Raw genomic sequence first — 19,015 nt, 5'->3', positions numbered from 1 at the left:
TATACCAATGGGAGTTAGGATACTGAGAAGGATAAAAAGTGAGAAGAGTTTGTAGGTCTCCTGTTTCAACACAGACACTGGGTATATCACAGCATCAAGGAAAAGTAATGGTGAAATCCTTAGGGTTTTTAGGTTTAACAGGGACTTAGAATAAAAAAAAGTGGGGGTTGAATAGAAGACGCAGATAGTTATATAATTTATGATGACAGCACATGCAAACGATAAACTGACCTTGTTCACAGTGCTTATATCAATGAGGCTGTGCAGCAGCTAAGTGAATTAACAGTCAGCTAACAGAAAAATCTATCAGCATTTTATGCAGAAGGTTGAACAACTGGCATAAAGCTTTAGAATAATTACAAAAATAATTAAGTTTGTCATCCAGCAGGTAACACCATTGGATTCTCTGTGGGTAGAGCTAATGCTCCTGGAGTGTATATGTAGTTGCAGATCCCAATGAAGTCAGAAATAATTAAAATAATTATTAGAATAATTTGTTAACTCAGGAAGTAGTCTTGCCATAATCAGTTATTTAATTAAAATCAAGAAAAGGCATGTTCCTCATCAGACATTTGATGTCTAGTTCTGTTAGCATATAGGAGATAGGGGTAAAGCTGATGGTATATGTGGATGATATATTTTATCCTTGTTACAGTCACAGAAACTGTTGATCAATGTTAGAGAAATAATTGGTCATTATAATTTGAATGAGACAGCAGGAAATATGCAGCAGATGGCAGCAGAAAAATCAGTGATAAATAAAGTAATCAGTCAATGAATTAAATTAGATAGCCAGCAGTAAGCATCACAATAAATAATTAAGTTGATCAGCCAGCAGGTTGCCTTACTAATTTCACTGGAGCTGGGACTGTCATTGGAGACAGCAGTTTCACTGTTGTAGCAAAGTGTAGATGAATATAGTTGTTTACAGCTGTACAGCAGCTGAAGCTTTCTAATCAGTGCTTAATAAGTAAATAAATGAATTTATTTGCCAAGATATATTCTGCAGCAAAACAGCAGGAGCACTGATAAATGGTTAACCTGATCAGCCATTATGCAATCGTATTAACATTACTGTATAGTAGACGTATCAGTGTTAAAGTTGTATTCTAAGCTTGGAATAATATCATTGTTGGTAGTTTTTCTTAATAAGTATTAAACTTTCTGATAAATAGAACCAAAACCAAGAGGGAATAAAATAATAACATGGAAGTATTTAATATCATTTTTAACTTCAAAGGACAGATCATTGCATCATACATTCTGCATTCAAAATTAATTTGTTCAAAGTTTATAAAAGCTTCATTTAAATATTTGGGCTCAAGCCCTTACTTGATTTATAACATATGGTCATAAACTGGGACTCTAGTGAAAATCACTGCACCTATTTCCACAGATACAGAGCAGGCCATTACTGCATTTTGTTGATTGTTTACTGCTTCATAGGTGCTGCTGTATAAGAGAGTAGAAGCTACACTCACAGTACTAAGGCAGTTAGCATTTCTTTTGTGGTCTCATTTATGTGGTACTGACTGTGTGGCTTTATTTTGTACTCTATCGTATGGAACTTTCCATGATAGTGTACCCGTAGATACCTGCAGTGGATTATAACTGCTAGTACTGTGTGTGTGTGTGTGTGTGTGTGTGTGTGTGTGTGTGTGTGTGTGTGTGTGTGTGTGTGTGTGTATATGTGTTTAACCTATTTTTGTAACTGACTTTCACAGTTGTCCACAACTGTCATCAAGGTAGAGCAATGCAGGGTATTCCTAAGATATGAGTGGGTTTTGAAACCCTGTTCATGCTTCATATCAAAGGAAATCGTCCTTAAATAAATTCTTCCTCACCTGTATTGAGGAGTTTCATAAAACATAAGTGAACAAAAGCTAGTATTACATCTTGGAATTCCTTAGGGACATGTCTTATTTAACTGTCTGCAGCAGTATTTTTGGATATGTATGCCCACATCTAAACTCCAAGTCCATAATTCCCCTCTGTTGCGTCTATCATTCATAGCACAAAATAGGAACATCTCTTTAGTTGCCTTAAATATCAAGTGGTGAACTCATGGGATAAAAGTTCACAACAAAATCAGTAACAGCATAAAACATCTTACTACTATGCCCACTCTAAAAGGGTGCTAACTTGTGAGATAACCACATTTCTCACCTCCCTTACCATCCCAAAGAATAGAATGTTCTATAGAAATGGAACTCCTTGTCTTGCTAACCAGAATGGGCTCGGTCACCCATGTTTTAGCCTACTATAGCTCTAGTAATACTAGCTGGCACTTATGCCAATAATGTGCCAATGAGCATGTTTCATCTTAATGTTGTTATCTATATTATTGAGTTTGTTTTTAAAGGGGCTAGTTACCTGCAAACTTTAACTGTATATGGCAAATATGTATCTGACCCTTTGAAATAATTATTTTTGACTTTTTTTTCATGGTCAACCACTGATAGGAATATTCTGAGGGGACTAATTCACTAGTAACACTAGTATCGACCTCCCACCAAAAGAAAAAACTCCTTAAAACATTTTGAGTTAATGGCCAATATAAAACTAAACACACACAGCAGTTTCTATCTTAACATTGTGCTGATGATATTACTTAGAGGAGCTTATGGATGGTGCAGTGGTGCAGCCGTAGCATTATCAACTCCCAGCAAGAGGTGCTCTGGTTCGATTCTCAGCTGGGGTGCCTTCTGTGTGGAGTCTGCATGTTCGTGTGAGTTTCCTCTGGGTGCTCAAGTCAAACACATACCTCTGGAGTGTTTCTTCCCAGGCCACTGCTAAAAATTGGCTTCATTCCAAGTTAGACTTTCCTGGTAAATAAAAACATGTATCTTTATATATCTTGTACATTAAAAAAAATGCTTGAAGATGATACCACTGGACAAACTTTGAGGAACACAGCAGGCATATAACTGACTCTAACAAGTATTTAATTATAAATAATAACAAATAACTGTTGTCACAAAAATGTGTCATAGTAAAAAACATCTTGTTAAGGACCATGGCAGTTAGTTCTTCTGCTAGTCCTTTAGTCCATAAGCCCACTCACAAAACAATCAACAAACAAACAAAGAACAAAAAAAAAAAAACACTATGACACATAGTGATAGTGCAGTTTATTGTATGGACAAAAGAGTGTACACCATTGAGCCATCAGCCAGTAATGAAAGACAATCTCAAACTAACTTAGCTAACCAAACAGTGAGACCTCAGTGTTAAAGCTGTTCTCACAAGGTAAGGTGACAAACCACTCCACTGGTTGGTGTTCTCAGCCATCAAGCTAAAGGGCATACCATGAGAGTGCCCCCTCAGCTATGTATGATAATTTACCAATGAGCATGTTAAACCACTTGCTAACCCATCATTCATATTGTTAGCTGGCCCCAGAAATGAGGGGGAGATGTCACACAAATTGTGGGGGTGGGATCTCACCAGCCACACTGATGAGTGTGACAGAAAGCACTCTGCTTTGAGCCCAAGTGATGGTGACATTACTCCATGCTGTGACAAGGCAAAACTGCTTGTAGACAGATGGGGGCTTGGATAGACTATGCTTAAGATGGATGCAGTTTCATGAGTCTTGAAGTGAGCTTGTGTGTGTGTGTGTGTGTGTGTGTGTGTGTGTGTGTGTGTGTGTGTGTGTGTGTGTGTGTGTGTGTGTGTGTGTGTGTGTGTGGATAAAACAGTGGCCTAGTATACATTTTTTATTAAACTGTAGCTAAAACTAACCAAGTGAAATGAAATCTGTGTTGCTTACCCATTTCAAAGAAGTGAACCAGTAAGAGAAATTAGTTATCCTGTTTGGACAGATTTAATGTTTGATTGCAGATACTGTGGCCTTTCACCAGACTACTTTCTTGATGTAAGAGAGGATTAGGAAATCAGAGGTTTGGTCCAGGATGCTAGAAGAAATATAATTAGGAATACAGGAAGACGTTCAGTCTTTGACAGACTGAGCAAAATATTTAGAGCAGCAATGTGAATGTCTCCAAGTTAAAGTAGATGATCTTGAGAACAGTTCAGAGAAACACAATGTGAAAATTCTGTAGGTTCTGGAGACTTTTCCAGAGAAAGAGCTAGCAACTTGGGTAATTCATCTAATTTTCGCTAAACTAATTTTTCATAGCATAGGTAGACTTACAGCAAACTCTACCACACCCCGCCAAAACAAATTCTGATGATCCTAGAATCCTGTTCTGCAAAATAATGGCTAGTTACTTATAGCTAGGCTCAAAAGGATACCAAAGCAGAACAAGCAAATAAAGTTCATGGAGGATTTTTCCTCAGGCTGTGTAGAAGAAACATAAACATATGGAACCAGTAAAAAGGCAGTCCCAGGCACATGTTTTTGTAGCAGCAATCTTGTTTCCAGCTACCTTGTTGGTGTCATTAGTGGAGAAGGTATGGCATTTTACTGATAGAAATGAAGCTTCGAATTCCTTGAGATAAAGAACACAACAAAAAGAAGAGGGTACGTGGAGAGGCACAGAGAACATTATTTTCATTAAAAATGGAGTGGGAAGCATCTAAAACTAAAGGGGAAAGATAGAAATCCAGGCAGTCCCATTGGTCCAGCAAAAAAAAAAAAAAACATAAATCAGATAGGGAAGGATCAAAACTGCCTGCAGTATCAAGATCTTAACCTGTTTTTGATTAGACTTCTGCTCAGCGACCCCATAAGAGTGCACATGATCAATGAGAGATACTGACGGGATTTCTCAACAGAGCACTATTTGTAGGGAATGCAATGGAAAGTTAGGAATAGGTGTAAATGGAAGGAAGCAGTAGACATGACTCTGACTCAGACTCCAATGATTATTGTATTATTGGTTGAAAATGGGATTGGATAGGTGTGACTTTAGTATGTGATCTATACTTTTTTATTTATCTTTGAATGGGAGTTTGTGTTTTTTTTTTCTTTTTGTTAATTTAAAACTGTCTTTTGCAGCGTCACTACAAAAACTGTTCTGTAACATTGGCATTATGTAAGGATCTATATTGTGCCTGTGACTTCTGCTTTTACTTTCACTTTTTCTTTCTCTCAAGGGGAAAGACAAGAAATGATCAGGTGATATTCCAGTTGCTTCAGAGTTGATGAAATGCTAGCAACTCCTAGTACCACCTGAGCATGGCTGTAATATAACAAGCATTTTGATAATATTTACTTAACTGGAATGAAATATTTAGTGCCTTTTCATGCTGATACAGCAATGCATTATTGTAGACCTTTATATATATATATATATATATATATATATATATATATCACATAAGTAAACATAAGAAGTTGGACAGATATATTGAATGGGCTAAATGGCAAGATGTTATTAGCCATGGGAGGGGGCATAGTCATTCAGCCAGGAGAGGGAGGAAAGTGATTGTGCTGTCAGCAGCAAATAAGATACCAGGCTCTTCAAATCCTAAGAACAGGCAGATTTACTACCCAACAGGTTGATCCCTAGCTTAGGTGAAGAAGAGTAGACTCATCACAGGAGACTGGTGGCGGTAAGCAGAAGATTTGCAGGAATCTAAATGGTAACAATAGAGGAAATGGAGGATTGCATGATGCAAAGACCAAGGCAGGGAACACAATGGACAGACTACAGGTAGAAAAGAAAATTGAACATTGATGGACTTTCCAATCCCATAAAGAGGAAAAGAGTATTGTAAAGGTAAAAAAGAGCACAATGTCAAAAGCATTATTGCAGGAAACAAAACTGAAAGATAAAGGCTTTTTTCTACCTCTAGTCTGTCCATTGTGATCCCTGCCTTGGTCTTTGCATCATGCAATCCTCCATTTCCTCTGTAGTAGGGCAATAAGATGGCTTATTTGGCTTGGAAAAGTTGAAGAAAAGTAGATGAACACTGCTGATGTATATACACCAAATACAGATGAGTATTAGTTTTTTCAGACATTTTTTTTTTTCAAACATGGACAATGAATGTTACAACAGAGTATATAAAAGTCATAGAGTGAGACTTCAACTTCGTGATTGAAGCAGCTAAGTACAGTTCCACATTTGCCTCTCTATCATCCCTAACCATACCCTAAGAAATACCTTCAAACATTGCCTCTCCAGCTATAACTAGAGACCATGCACTGGCTGTACTCATTAAAGCCAAGAACATGGTCTCAGTGGGCCTTGATAACATCAGAGGATGCCTCCTGAACAGTCTAAAATATGACTTATCAGGACCCCTGGAATTATTATTTAACTATAGTCTTAAAACAGACTTTCTGCTACAAGAATGGAGGGCTGTGACTGTCATCCTCTTCATAAAAGATGATCTTCAACAGATCCTGGAAACTACAGACCCATTAGTCTTATTTGCAAAGCCACAAAAAGAATTATCAGTGAAATTATCAACAAGGACATAGGAGACCACTAGACACTGGATGTATGCCAGTTTGGCTTTCTCAAAGGATGTCCTTGCTTACTGAACTTGGTGGACTGCTTTGAAAGATCACTAAGGCAGTGGATAATGGAAAAGTGGTGCATACTGCCTACCTAGATCTGGCTACAACTTGGACATTGTCAACAAACTTACAGAACTAGGCATAAACCCCTTTATGCCATGCTGGATAGTTAGCTCATTCAATGATAGGACCAGGAGGTTAAGATTGGTGAGGCTACCTCCATGAAAGTTCCAGTCACCAGTAGTCTCTCATGGCTCTGTGCTGAGTCCCCACCTCCTTGGCATACATTTCTCATATGTCAAAGCCAATGTCAAAGACCTCTGGCTGACCAGGTCTGCAGATGATTTAAAACTGGAAGCAGTTATTGAATCAACCCAAGATGACAACACCCTTCAGGAAGGTCTAATACAGACAACCATTTGATGCCAAAGCCATGACTTAAAACTCAGTGTCAAGAAGTAAATTATAGTGCTTTTAGGAAATCAGCCACCAGGTAACTACATCGTTAATAAAAAAACCCTAAAAGGTGATTCTCTAGTCAGAGATCTAGGAAACCATGTAGATAGTAACCTAGCCTTAAACCAATATATGCCCAAGGTACTAAGAAAGTCCTTCTGTGTTGCTCAACTTATAAGAAAGAGCATGGTATCTAGATCCAGGGAGGTCATTGTACTCAACCCTCATCTGCCCCCTCATAGAGTATAATAGCCCATTTGGTATGCACCTGACTAGACACTTGTAGCAACTGCAATCTCCACAAAGGCTCCTTACAAAAAGAATACAGGGAGGAAACAAAATATCCTATGCTGATCACATCAAAGCTCTGTCTCTTTATTCTGTATCATACAGACTACTGAAAGGTGATCTTTGCCTGGAAAATAAGGCATCTCAGACCCTGTTTTGATGAACCTTTTGCACATCCGCGAAACAAACAGCATCAGAACTACTAGATCAGAAGACTTAAATTTTGCTTGTGACATAAGCAGGACATGTTGGTGAGACATATATGTTTCTCAGAGAGTTCACATTTTCTGGAACAGACTCCCAGCAATGTGAAGCAGAGTTCCTCTCTAACCCTATTTAATTGCAACTTGGACCAATGGATGGGTAATCAGAAATTCACCCAATGTCTGGTGCATATCTCTGATAGGTAGACACAGTCAGTAAATCACACCCTATATAAATCAATTTTGTGAGTCACATTTGGGTTACATGGCTAGGCTTATGAGGGCTCTAGTGGTCATTAGCCTAGTATACACCTACGGGATCTACTTCAGTAGATACAGCATTTAGTATATCGAAATTCACTTTAATGAGACAAAAATATCTGAGGTACTTAAGCATGCAATTCTACTATGTTGAAAAGTGATAATAGAGGTCACAGTGTACTGGCATGAACAGCATCTCTATTTAAATAGTAAATTTTAAATGAAAACATACCTGTTTAGAACTTTCCAAATGCAGATAACAGTACAGTGAGGATCTGTAAGTTCATCCTTTTCTCCTCTGTAGTGCAATCATTTAATAATAATAAGCATCAGGGGGTATGGGGTGCAGGGGAGCTTGCCCCCCTGCAAAAACATTATTTTTTTTCCCTTGTTAAATAAATTGGTTAAATGGAACTGGTGTTTGTAGTAGTAGACCATGATCTCAGTTAACATGATTCAAGCGGTGTTTGACATATGCATTTGGTTTTCAGTATTATCAGTTTTAAACACAATAGAATTGTGTGCTTAAGTACTTCTGATATTTTCATCTCATTAAAGTGAATTTTTATATACTTAACGTACACACTGAAGTGGATCCCACCTATGAACCTATGAATCTATGGTCTTGACTAAAGTCAGAAGAGATGGGTCTAGTGTTTGAAGATTTTCTATGCCTTTGTCTATAAGGTCAATGATAATTCTTTCTATGGTCTTGCAAATAAGGCTAGCCAACCTTATGGATCTGCAGCTCTCTGGGTGTGTTGACAGTACCCTTTGTGTAGATGGATGACTGTTTCAATCCTCCATTCCCTACGGATGAAGTCCATCTATAGGTTGTGGTTGGACAAGGAATCTAGTGGGACTGACAGGTTGTGTTTCAAGCTATTGAGGAGGTGTACTGGGATATTATCAGGACCCAATGATGCACCATTTTAGCTCTGGAGAGTGCATCCAGGAACTGTTCTTTAGTGATTGTTGGGGGACATGGTAGAGGGCATTTCCTAGAGGGTAACTGGGAGTGATACATGGGTGAAATTGGAGCTAAGTGTATAATCTGCTATGTCCTCCATTTTAGTATAGGGAGTTCTGTTTACTATTAGTTCAGCACACTGTTGGGTGTCCTGCTTATGATTGCTTAGATAAGTGAAAAATGCCTTAATGTTATCCTTAGCCTAGTTGGCCATACTTGCCTCAAAGTTTGCTTTGGTGCATTTGATTAGTCCCTCGATTTCCTTATTGAGACTGATAAGGGAGTTTTTTTGCCTGTTGGGCATAGCCCTTCCTATTTTGGACAGGATTTTTTTTTCTGTACAACCTATTTATACTTGAAGTCCACTAAGGGGGCTTGTTTTTGGAGTTTGTCTTAAGTTTATTTTGCTCTGGTACTGCTGATTCCATGCTGTTATTTAAATGTTTGTACAGAGATTCTGTTAACAATTCTGCATAGGTCACAGCATTTTTTTGAATTTGGGGGGCTTGGCCTATAGCTATGCCATTGCTTAATAAGAGGTAATAAGCCTTGGAAAAGTTCTAAAAGTTTCTGAAGTTTGCTGTGAATATGGAATTTATATTTCTTTCAAGCATGACTGCTTTGTCATCTGATCTGACCAGTGAAGACCATACATTGGAGAATGTGCAACATTCACTCATATTTGAGAGTACCAGATCCAGGTACTGCCAGTAGGTGTGCAGACTAGCTGTTCCAGAATGTTTGCAGTGACAAAATCCAGGAATTTCTGAGCTTGCATGTAAGTGGTTATGCATGTATCCCAGTTTATCGTGAGATTGTTGAAATCACCCATGAATGTTGTCTTGGGCTGAATGGTGAGTGAGTTTAGTACATTCAAGTACATCTTATAGTTATCCTGGGTCATAGACAGAGACCTTCAACTAGCAAGCATATGGTATGGGACTTTACCTAAGGTTAGTTGGACATTGAGTAGCTCAAGCATGTCATATTGTTTGACCAATCTTGAGGTGTGCTTACTTTTTATGTAGTTTGATACATCTTCTCCTCTTGTCTCTTCTTCTGTGGTAACTGGTCTAAAAGTGTGGAAGGCATTATAGCCTTGTACTTCCAGGGTACCTTCCATGGCTTTAAACCATGTCTCAGTTACTGCACAGATATAAATACTCTAAAGGTTGATTAGTGCTTCCGGGAGTCTGAAAGTTTATTAGGTTGGCATTGCCTAAAAAAGGCTCTATGGGGACAGATAATGTTTTACCCAGTATTCAAAAGCCTAGTGGGCCAGGTGCAGACCATCCCTGGGAAAGCAGCATTTGTTGATCATGTCCTCCCAAGCCAATAAATATTGATTTTCCTTAGAATGATACCAGTAACTAAGCCAATTGTTAAACTCAATCATTTGCTGTTTATATTGTGGTATCAGTCAATCATGTGCTGTTTATGTTGTGGTATCATCCTTGGAGAAGGCAGAATGCTGCTCAGTGCTAGGTTCATACCTGCCTGGGACACATAATCTGGAAACTCTATCATGGCTGTCTTAATATTGTCCAGGGAGGTACATCTCAGGTCATTAACACCCACATGGATAATGACAGAGTCATACTGTTACTTGTGGTTCAGTGTCCTGAGTGCATGTGTGTCTCTCAGATCCTTGGCTCTGATAGACAACTGGCCATGACTGTCTCCCTGCTCAGCCTAGTGAGTAGGGCATCAATGTGTCTCACAACACAGTCTTCAAGGACCGCTAGTTTGGGTTGTGGGGTGGTTTGCCTTAAGGACTTACAGGTTGAGACATTGTAAGTTGTCGTTGTATGTCTCCTAGGGTGTGTGGCCTTTGAAGAGTGTATGGGAGGTTGTTGATGACAGTGTCTGGAAGGCCTTTGAAGTTTGAGTAGATTTCATTTAAGAGTCTCAGCATATGTGAGTTTATTTGCCTGATCCATAGTAGTTGTGGTGTGTGTGGTAGTTGCTACCTGTTTGGAGATATCACTGACTGTATGTGAGAGCTTTGCTCCAAAGACATAGTGTAATTACAACTCTCGCATACTGTGCCAGTCTGATTAATTCCCTAGAGATTGAAGATTTAGGACTCTGCTGGTGGGATGGGTGTGAAAGCTGCATTACATGCCAGGACTACAGTAGAAAAAAGGAATACAGAGAAGCAATTTAATATCAAGGATAGTGCAGTATGAGGATAGGCTTAGGGAACTGCAAGTGGAGGTAGCAAAAAATGTAAATTCTCAAGAGGATATGTTCCAAGAACGCAACAAAGTGAGATATCAATTAGAAAGGGTATCAATCTCACTGGCAGAAGCAGAATTCATGAGCAAAAGATAGTTTTGGAGGGTTAGATGGAAAGCACACTCAAAATATATAGCATGGTTGTTTAAGGAAAGCAACAAAAGAACAACATGTTGCTAAAATATCAATAGTTAGTGGGCAGGAAATGTATGTATGTGAATGAAATCAGAGAAAAGCTTTTGTGCAAACTATCAGAATTTATATGAAGAAAAATGTTCGGAAGACATTGCACTGTAGCTCCAACAGGGACTAGTTTGAAAAACCTTGAATACAGTGGATTCAGAGGAGTTAGACAGACCAATAATTAAGGAAAAAGTTAAGAAAGCTATAAAAGACTTAAGGGAAGGAAAAACAAGGGAACAGATATATTTCCCACAGAATTTTATAAGTGATGAGTGAACATATTCTGTCCATGGAATTTAATATGACTGAGGTGACAGAACAGATCCCACAGTCTCTGAAACACACTGTAATAATTTAGACTCCCAACAAGACATAAGGGATAAGAACTCCAGGGGACTATAGACCTATCACTCTTTTGAATAGTGATACTTAAATATTAGATAAGTACTCACAATCAGATTAGATGATAAACTTCTTATCCTTATAGGGCTGGGTCAGAATGTTTTCTGAATAACAGGCAAGCAACAGATAATTGGTGGACTTTAACAACATTTTTTGTAGAGCAACAGTATGGGGTGGGGTGCAAGGTAGGAGTGGTAGTGTTTGATATTAAAAAGTCATTTGATAAGGTAAGCTGTGGCTTCATCTTAACAACTCTTAAAAAGCAGAGGATTTGGTGAAAAAAATCATAGGCTGTATGAAAACTATGTACTCAACTCCACTCTTCGAAATATTGATAAATGGTAAGTGTTCCAGGACACATTCTGTTAAACGAGGTATGAAACACAGTTATCTGTTGTGTCTAGGGCTTCCCTTACTAGTAATGAAGCAGCTAGCCATGTTAATTAGAGCAATACTACAGTAATTAAAGGAAAAGAAGTATAGAGAGGCGGCGTTTCAGATGTGCGAGGATGATTGTATGTTGATGGCTGAAAAGGTCAAAGAGGTATTCCTGTATGTACTAGAATGCTTCCAGAAATTTACTAAAGTTTCAGTGTTACAAATTAACAAAGATAAAACCAACTTCATATGAATCAGAACTGGTTATGGGAGGGGACCATGTAAACTAAATCAAGAAGCTAGGATACTAGTCTATTTAGGTGTAATGACTGGGCATACTTTAAAGAAAATAGTTGCACAGAATATTACGAACACTAAAGCTAAACTAGTAAAGATACTGAACTCAGGGAAAGCAGTTTTAATACCTTAACCAGGAAAGTTAATATAATCAAAATTATAATTTTTCTGGTAATAAATTATCTACTTTGAAACCTACCCATGGAATCTACTACTTTGTGTTTGCAAGAAATGCTGTCCATAATGGAGTAGTACTAGAGTTAGAAACAGAATTGCTAAATGGAGACTATTTGCCTCTAGATGGCATGGAGGATGGTGTTAACCAAATGGCTATAGTTATGCCTTAGCATTCAATTTATCACAGACAATTAGGTTAAAGCAAGAGAGGCAGGAGGCATGGCAGAGGTTGTGGAAGATGAGGGGGAACTGGATGTCTCATCTCCAGAATGATTGAGGAATGAATGACAGAAAAGTTGGAGATCCAGTTACACATACCTCTCAACCTCTTAGAGCAAAAGATCTGGACAAAGCGTAAAATGATGGGGAGGGGGGGCAAATAGGGACAGATTTTAAATATTGCTCTTACAAACTTAGAAAGTTGATAGAATAATAGGTTTTGCATTAGCATGAATTTTCTGAAGGATGTGGAGTCTTAAACTCAAATGTTTGTCATTATTTAATGACTTCACTCCTCAGCTATTTGCCAGAAATGTACAGATTTTAGGAGGATCACACCAAAAAGAGATAAACATCTGGATGTTCTGTAAATATCTGTACAGTTGAGAGGGATCCAGAACTGGAGCTGCTTTTTTGGCATGACAAGAGTGTCCACACTTTGATAAAAGGGGCCCATGGGATATATATATAAATGACCCGTTAAGGACATCAGCTATATGGCTTCTGAATCTCCATGACTTTTACTTTTTCTTTTTAAGTTTTTATGGATACTTTCAGGCCAATAAAGCCAAACCCCACTATCTGTGGACTTGCATGTTTCAGCCTTCTTATGACCTCATCAGCACAGCGTAAGTGGACTGTTTGGCTATACTTTAGAAACACAAGGTCTTTAAATCCAGCTTGATTATTGGCCATAAAACATACTATGAAACATAGGCAGAGATATGGGCTACTGAGCTAGTGGAACTGGCATCTATTGGCATCTTTCCTTCACTAGCATCACTAGCAGTGATTCTGGATGTGAATTCTTAAGAACTGGACTAACATCTGAGAAAAGGAAGCTGTGGAAATCACACATTGGTCTGCTATGTCTTCAGTGTGACTGATATAGCACAGGATTTTTACCTGTTCTGAGCCATTCGACCCTTCACAGAAAACAAATTATACAACTTGCCTTCTTTGAACTACCATCTAAATTCATTCAACATTTCTTTAATGTGGATCGAGTGTGATACCCTATTTCAAAAGCATCTAAGCCAGCCCTTTTACCTGATATAGACACTGCAGGGTGCTCCACAAATTAGGAGTTTTACTCAGTCTTGTGGAAGAACATTTTTATCTCATTGAAGATGGATCCCCTTCAGTCAGCTCTGAGTGTGTGGGATGTGGCCTCTCCACAGAACCATCCAGATGCTATTGACTGACTCCTGAGAACTGTATCAATGGTGCCTTTGCCAGAGGTGCCATCAGGTAATAGCTGGACTTCAACTTCTCGACCCCACCATGCTAGTGATCTACTGAGTAATAATACATACATATTTCTTAAAGAGTTGTTTTTATGTATATTCATAGATTCCTTGTCTTTGTTCTGGATATATTTTGATCAATTTTGTCTGACTGGATAGCATACAAATCTGGTTATTTGTTTATGAATTTAAAGTTTTTGTATGCATTTAGTCAAATGTAATTTGAGCAATGCTGGTTTGTAAAAATAAAAGTTGTTTTACTATCATTACTATTATTATTATCATTTATAAATTGTTTTTTTTTTTTTGAAAAGGCATCATGCTTAACACTTGGAATTTAAATATTTCCTTGCTACCAAACATTTCTTGCCAGTATGGATTGTCTCTGTGTTCAGCAGTAGTTCACAGTCATGTACCCCATGGTCCTTTTAAATACAAGAATGTATGGGTTTTTTTAGATGCTTGTATTGACAAAGCTTTGGTGAAACCATAGTCTGCAGTAATCTAATAAAGTTTGGCTCCATTCTCCATTTGAATTTTGTTATTTTTGTTATTGGTTGATGCTTTCTTGTGCTTGTCATTGCCATGTGTTCTGGATTTTGTGCAATGCACTTTTCAGGTTGATCTGTGTAACTTCTTAGTGAAATATATATAGTTATATGTGTGGTGTGTGTGTGTGTGTGTGTGTGTGTGTGTGTGTGTGTGTGTGTGAGTGTGTGTGTGTGTGTGTGTGTGTGTGTGTGTGTGTGTGTGTGTGTGTGTGTGTGTGTGTGTGTGTGTGTGTGTGTGTGTGTGTTTGTGTGCGTGTGTGTGCATGTGTTGGAGAGGCCTGCCTGCAACCTTGTGGCAGGGGAGCACAGTTAGGACTCATCTGATTGAAGGTTGCTGGAGCAGTGCTCAGTTTTGAGCTTTATAATTGGTTAAATTGTTTAAAAATATGTGCTCCCTGTTGTTACATAAGCACCGTGATTACGCAGGTTGGCACTTCTTTTAACACAGCTCCACAAAGTCTAGCGACTAACCACTGCTCTGCTGTATTTATCTGTGCACACCATTCTGGGGGGGGTAACCATTGGTGGTTATAGACGCAAAAACTTCAGTAGATAAATTTTCCCTTAGAAGATGCTATGATCCGGCCGAGAAGTCCTTAAATTCCTCTTACCTGCTCAGAGAGCAAATAAGCTGCAGTTTTGCCCTTGAATAATGCCCAAACCACCCAATCTCTAATTGTGTCATACTATTTAGAGAGCCCTTATTAAGATAGACTACTAATGAGCACCACATTAACACAGACCTCGTTTAGAGTATCCATCCATACCACACCTCTCCATTCCTCCCACAAAAATGTACCTAGTGTTATGGATGGTGAGTTTCCCTCCATTTCTCCTGACAGCCTTATTGAAATGGGTATCCTGAGGCAGTGTAGCAAATGAGTCATGTACACTGACAACCCTCTACTCCTAAATTATCCAAGTGCAATTTGTGAGAGCTGCATCTACACTAACAATCTTGAAGCCTTGCTCTCTTGCGCACAGAACAGTAACACTGAGCAGGTTGTCAGCTCACATAGTACACCCCCTACGAAAACCATGCACTCAACATATAAACCACCGTATGCAGAGGTACTCAACAGAAACTTACCTAAACACCAGAGACCTTCCAAACACAAACACGCTACTCCTAATACAGTACCTACAGCACTCAATACACATAATAACTGAGCATCACTGTCTCACCAAATAAGCCCCTAAGACAAAGCACATCTAAGCCAAATTTTTTAGTCGTAGTTGACTCCATTGTGAGACACACAGATGCCACACGCACCAAGGTGGACAAGGAGAAGGTTATGGTCAGCTGTCTATCGGGTGCCAGGATCCATCAAATCACACATGCACTCAAGTCTCTCAACAACATCTACCATTTTGACTCTGTCATAGTTAATATTGATGTGACTGACTTGAGACGTATCTCACTGGACTACATGAAAAGAGACATGATTGAGCTCTCTGACTATGTGTCCCCGGCAGGTATGTCTCTAGCCTTGAGGAGCATTCTACCCTCACCTAGGATGATACCACAGTATAAACAAAAAATGATTGACTTCAACAATTGACTTAGTTTCTGGTGTCACTCCAAACAGTTCCAGTTCCTGTCAGCCTGGGATGAAATGGTAGATTAACCATGCTGCTTTGACAGAGATGGTCTTCAGCTGTCACTTCTAGGATTTGGGTATTGACCAAGACACTTGCCTCCCCCATAGTGCCTTTTTTAGACAAGGTCTCAAAAACATAATTTCTGATGTAAATATATCCCTCACAAATAAATTAAGGGTTACGCTGCTTAATGCTAGGAGTTTAAATCAGAAACTGCACTCTCTGAAACCACTCCTCTCCCTGAAGGATGTTGACATCCATTCAGTTACTGAAACTTAGTTCAGGGCCACAAAGCCTTTCATAATTTTAGACTGCAAAATGAACATGTGAGAACCAAAGGAGGAGGAGGAGTATCTATCTTCATGAAAGACAAATACATGTCTGGACTGGTTAGGCAGGAAAATCCATGGAATTACTCCAGGTTCAACTATCTGTGGGTAAGATCCACCCCCCCAATCATTGTTAGCTATAGGCCCCCTCAATGAATGAAGATACCTACGCTGCTTATTTGGACCTACTCAAGTTAACTCAATTACAACCAAACACTGTAGTCATGGGCAATTTTAACTATCCCTCCATTGACTGGGAAACTTATACAAGTTCCAGCTTGCTCGCACAAAGGTTCCTGGACTTGTTAACACAATGCACTTGAACAAATACTATGCAAACTCACAAAGGGTTTAAACATTCTTGACCTGGACCTCACCAACATGGGTGACTGTTGCACCACAAGTGTAGGACTCTCACTGGTTAAATCTGATTCCAAAATCAGTCACATTTGAAGTAGCAACAACAGCTGAACCACTCTTAGGAGAAATCAGGCTAAAAACATTCACCGAAGTCCCTTATGCCTAAGGGATGGCATAAACAACTTCCAGGCACCCGTTCACACAGATGTCATTGGCAACTATACCAAGCCATACAGTTATGCCCTGTAAAAACACTTATGCAAATGCATAGACACAGTTGTACCTGATAGGATCAAAACAAGATACTCAAGAAAAACCAAGCACCTCTGGTGGGCATGTAGCATTAATAGGTTATACAACAAGAGGAAGAAGTTACTGCCCAAGAATAAAAAAGAGAGGTCCCAGCACTGGAAGAACACTCTCGTCTGCTTGAACAAGCAAATAAGGCAACGTATAAAATCCTCTAAGGGCAACTTTGAAAAAAAAATTATCAACCACAGCTAAAGGTAACAATAATGCATTCTTCAGCTATATCCATAACCTAAAAGGTAGTACTCAGAGGTGTGCTGAACTAGCTGTGGATGGCATCACACACACTGATCTTGTGAAAATAATGGACCTGTTAGCTGACAAGTTTGGTGAAAATTTCACCCCCCTGCCCCCCCAACATATTACAAAGCATTCCTTCAACATCTCCCCCACCTTCCATCTCCAATGAGAAGTCATTAATGCTCTCTCCAATGCCAAAAAACACAGCCTCTGTGGGACAGGATGCCATCCCAGGTTGTGTTTTAAATGGTCTAAAACATGAGGTACTCTCCTCAACCACATCTTGTGTATTGGTTTTGTCCATATTGAATGAAGAACAGCAACCATCATCTCCCTTCTTAATGGGGGTACAGCAACAAACACTGGGATGTATAGCCCCAAAAGCTTAACCAGTCTTATCTGTAAGGTCATGGTACAAGTCATCATAAACCTTATAAATAAGGACATAGTTGACCTCCAAACCCTTGTCCAACCTAGTTCAGTTTTGTCAAGGGCAGGTCTTGCCTGTTAAACTTGGTGGACATCTTTGAAAACATCACCAGAATGATAGATGAATGCAAATCCCTGAATACAGCCTATCTGGACTTAGCCAAGTCCTTTGACAAAATCCCACATTCGGGCATCATTGACAAACTCACCCAGTTGAATATCAGCCCTTATGTTATCAGGTGGGTTGCTACCTGGCTCCCTGACAGATCACACACAGTCAGAATTGGGGACTATACCTCAAGCAGCAGACCTATCAGCAGTGTGGTTCCACAGGGGTCAGTGCTGGGCCCCCTGTTTTTTGGAATATACTTTTCAGAAGATCAAGCCAAAACAGAGGGGCTGTGGCTGACTAAGTTTGCTGCCAAATAAACAAAAAGGTTGTTCCTCAATATCGCTATTATAAGATCACAGTACAGTGAAGGCTAGAAATGTTGCCTTTTCTTCACTGTAGTGCGATCTTGGAGTTGGTATATATAATTAGCAGGGGGTGTGGGGAGTGCAGCCTTTTAGTTTATTTGGCCGTTCGTCATTTCCACTTTTCGTTTATTTAATGGGGAAGCTCTATATATATATATATATATATATATATATATATATATATATGTATATATATATATATAAAACTAGATAGACAGATATACATACATATATAATTAAAATGAAAACTGGGGAGACCCACCAAATTAAAAAAAAGAACCTTTCACTCCATCCCTACATAAGGAGCAAATATAGTACATTCTGTTCTAAAAGATAGTTCCCTACCAACCAGTCTTGGTAAAATTGTGTTGGAAAGAAACGATAGGAAGGGAACAATACACATTTTCAATAAAGCTTTTGAGAAGAATATAACTGCATGTACTATATACTAACATTTAATCTGAAGGGAAATAATCCTGAGGGATGAGCAAGAATCATCTCACAACAGGAAAAGCTTGATGTGATGAAATCACTGGGAAGACTGCTTACAGTACAGAAAATTGCCCGATAAAAGAAACAGTGGCTTCAGAAAAGTGGCCATCCACAGCTCAACTGTACTGATAGCCTATGCATAAATGAGGCAGAGTGGTTGAACCGTCTGGACACTGAACATAGCTTACTAAACTATAGCCATTGAAACACTCAGTGCAATCCGTCATGAGAAATATACCTCATATTGACTCTTGAAAGTATGTGTTCCTCTCACTTACATATTGGAAGGAGTCTGTCACACAGTCACTGTTAAGACATTTAACTGATATTATGAAAACTAACACTAGAGTATGTTAATTCATGAGAAGAGGTGTTTTGTATCTATAAAATAGCACATTTTAACTTCCTGTGAGCTTTGTAGTCATTAGTAAACTGCTTATAAGTGTACATTTTATCATTGTTTCACATATAACA

The sequence above is a fragment of the Protopterus annectens genome, chromosome 1.part0, assembly GCF_019279795.1.
Source record: "Protopterus annectens isolate FY-2018-M chromosome 1.part0, PAN1.0, whole genome shotgun sequence".
In the NCBI taxonomy this organism is placed as follows: domain Eukaryota; kingdom Metazoa; phylum Chordata; order Ceratodontiformes; family Protopteridae; genus Protopterus; species Protopterus annectens.
This window is presented reverse-complemented; position numbering follows the sequence as displayed.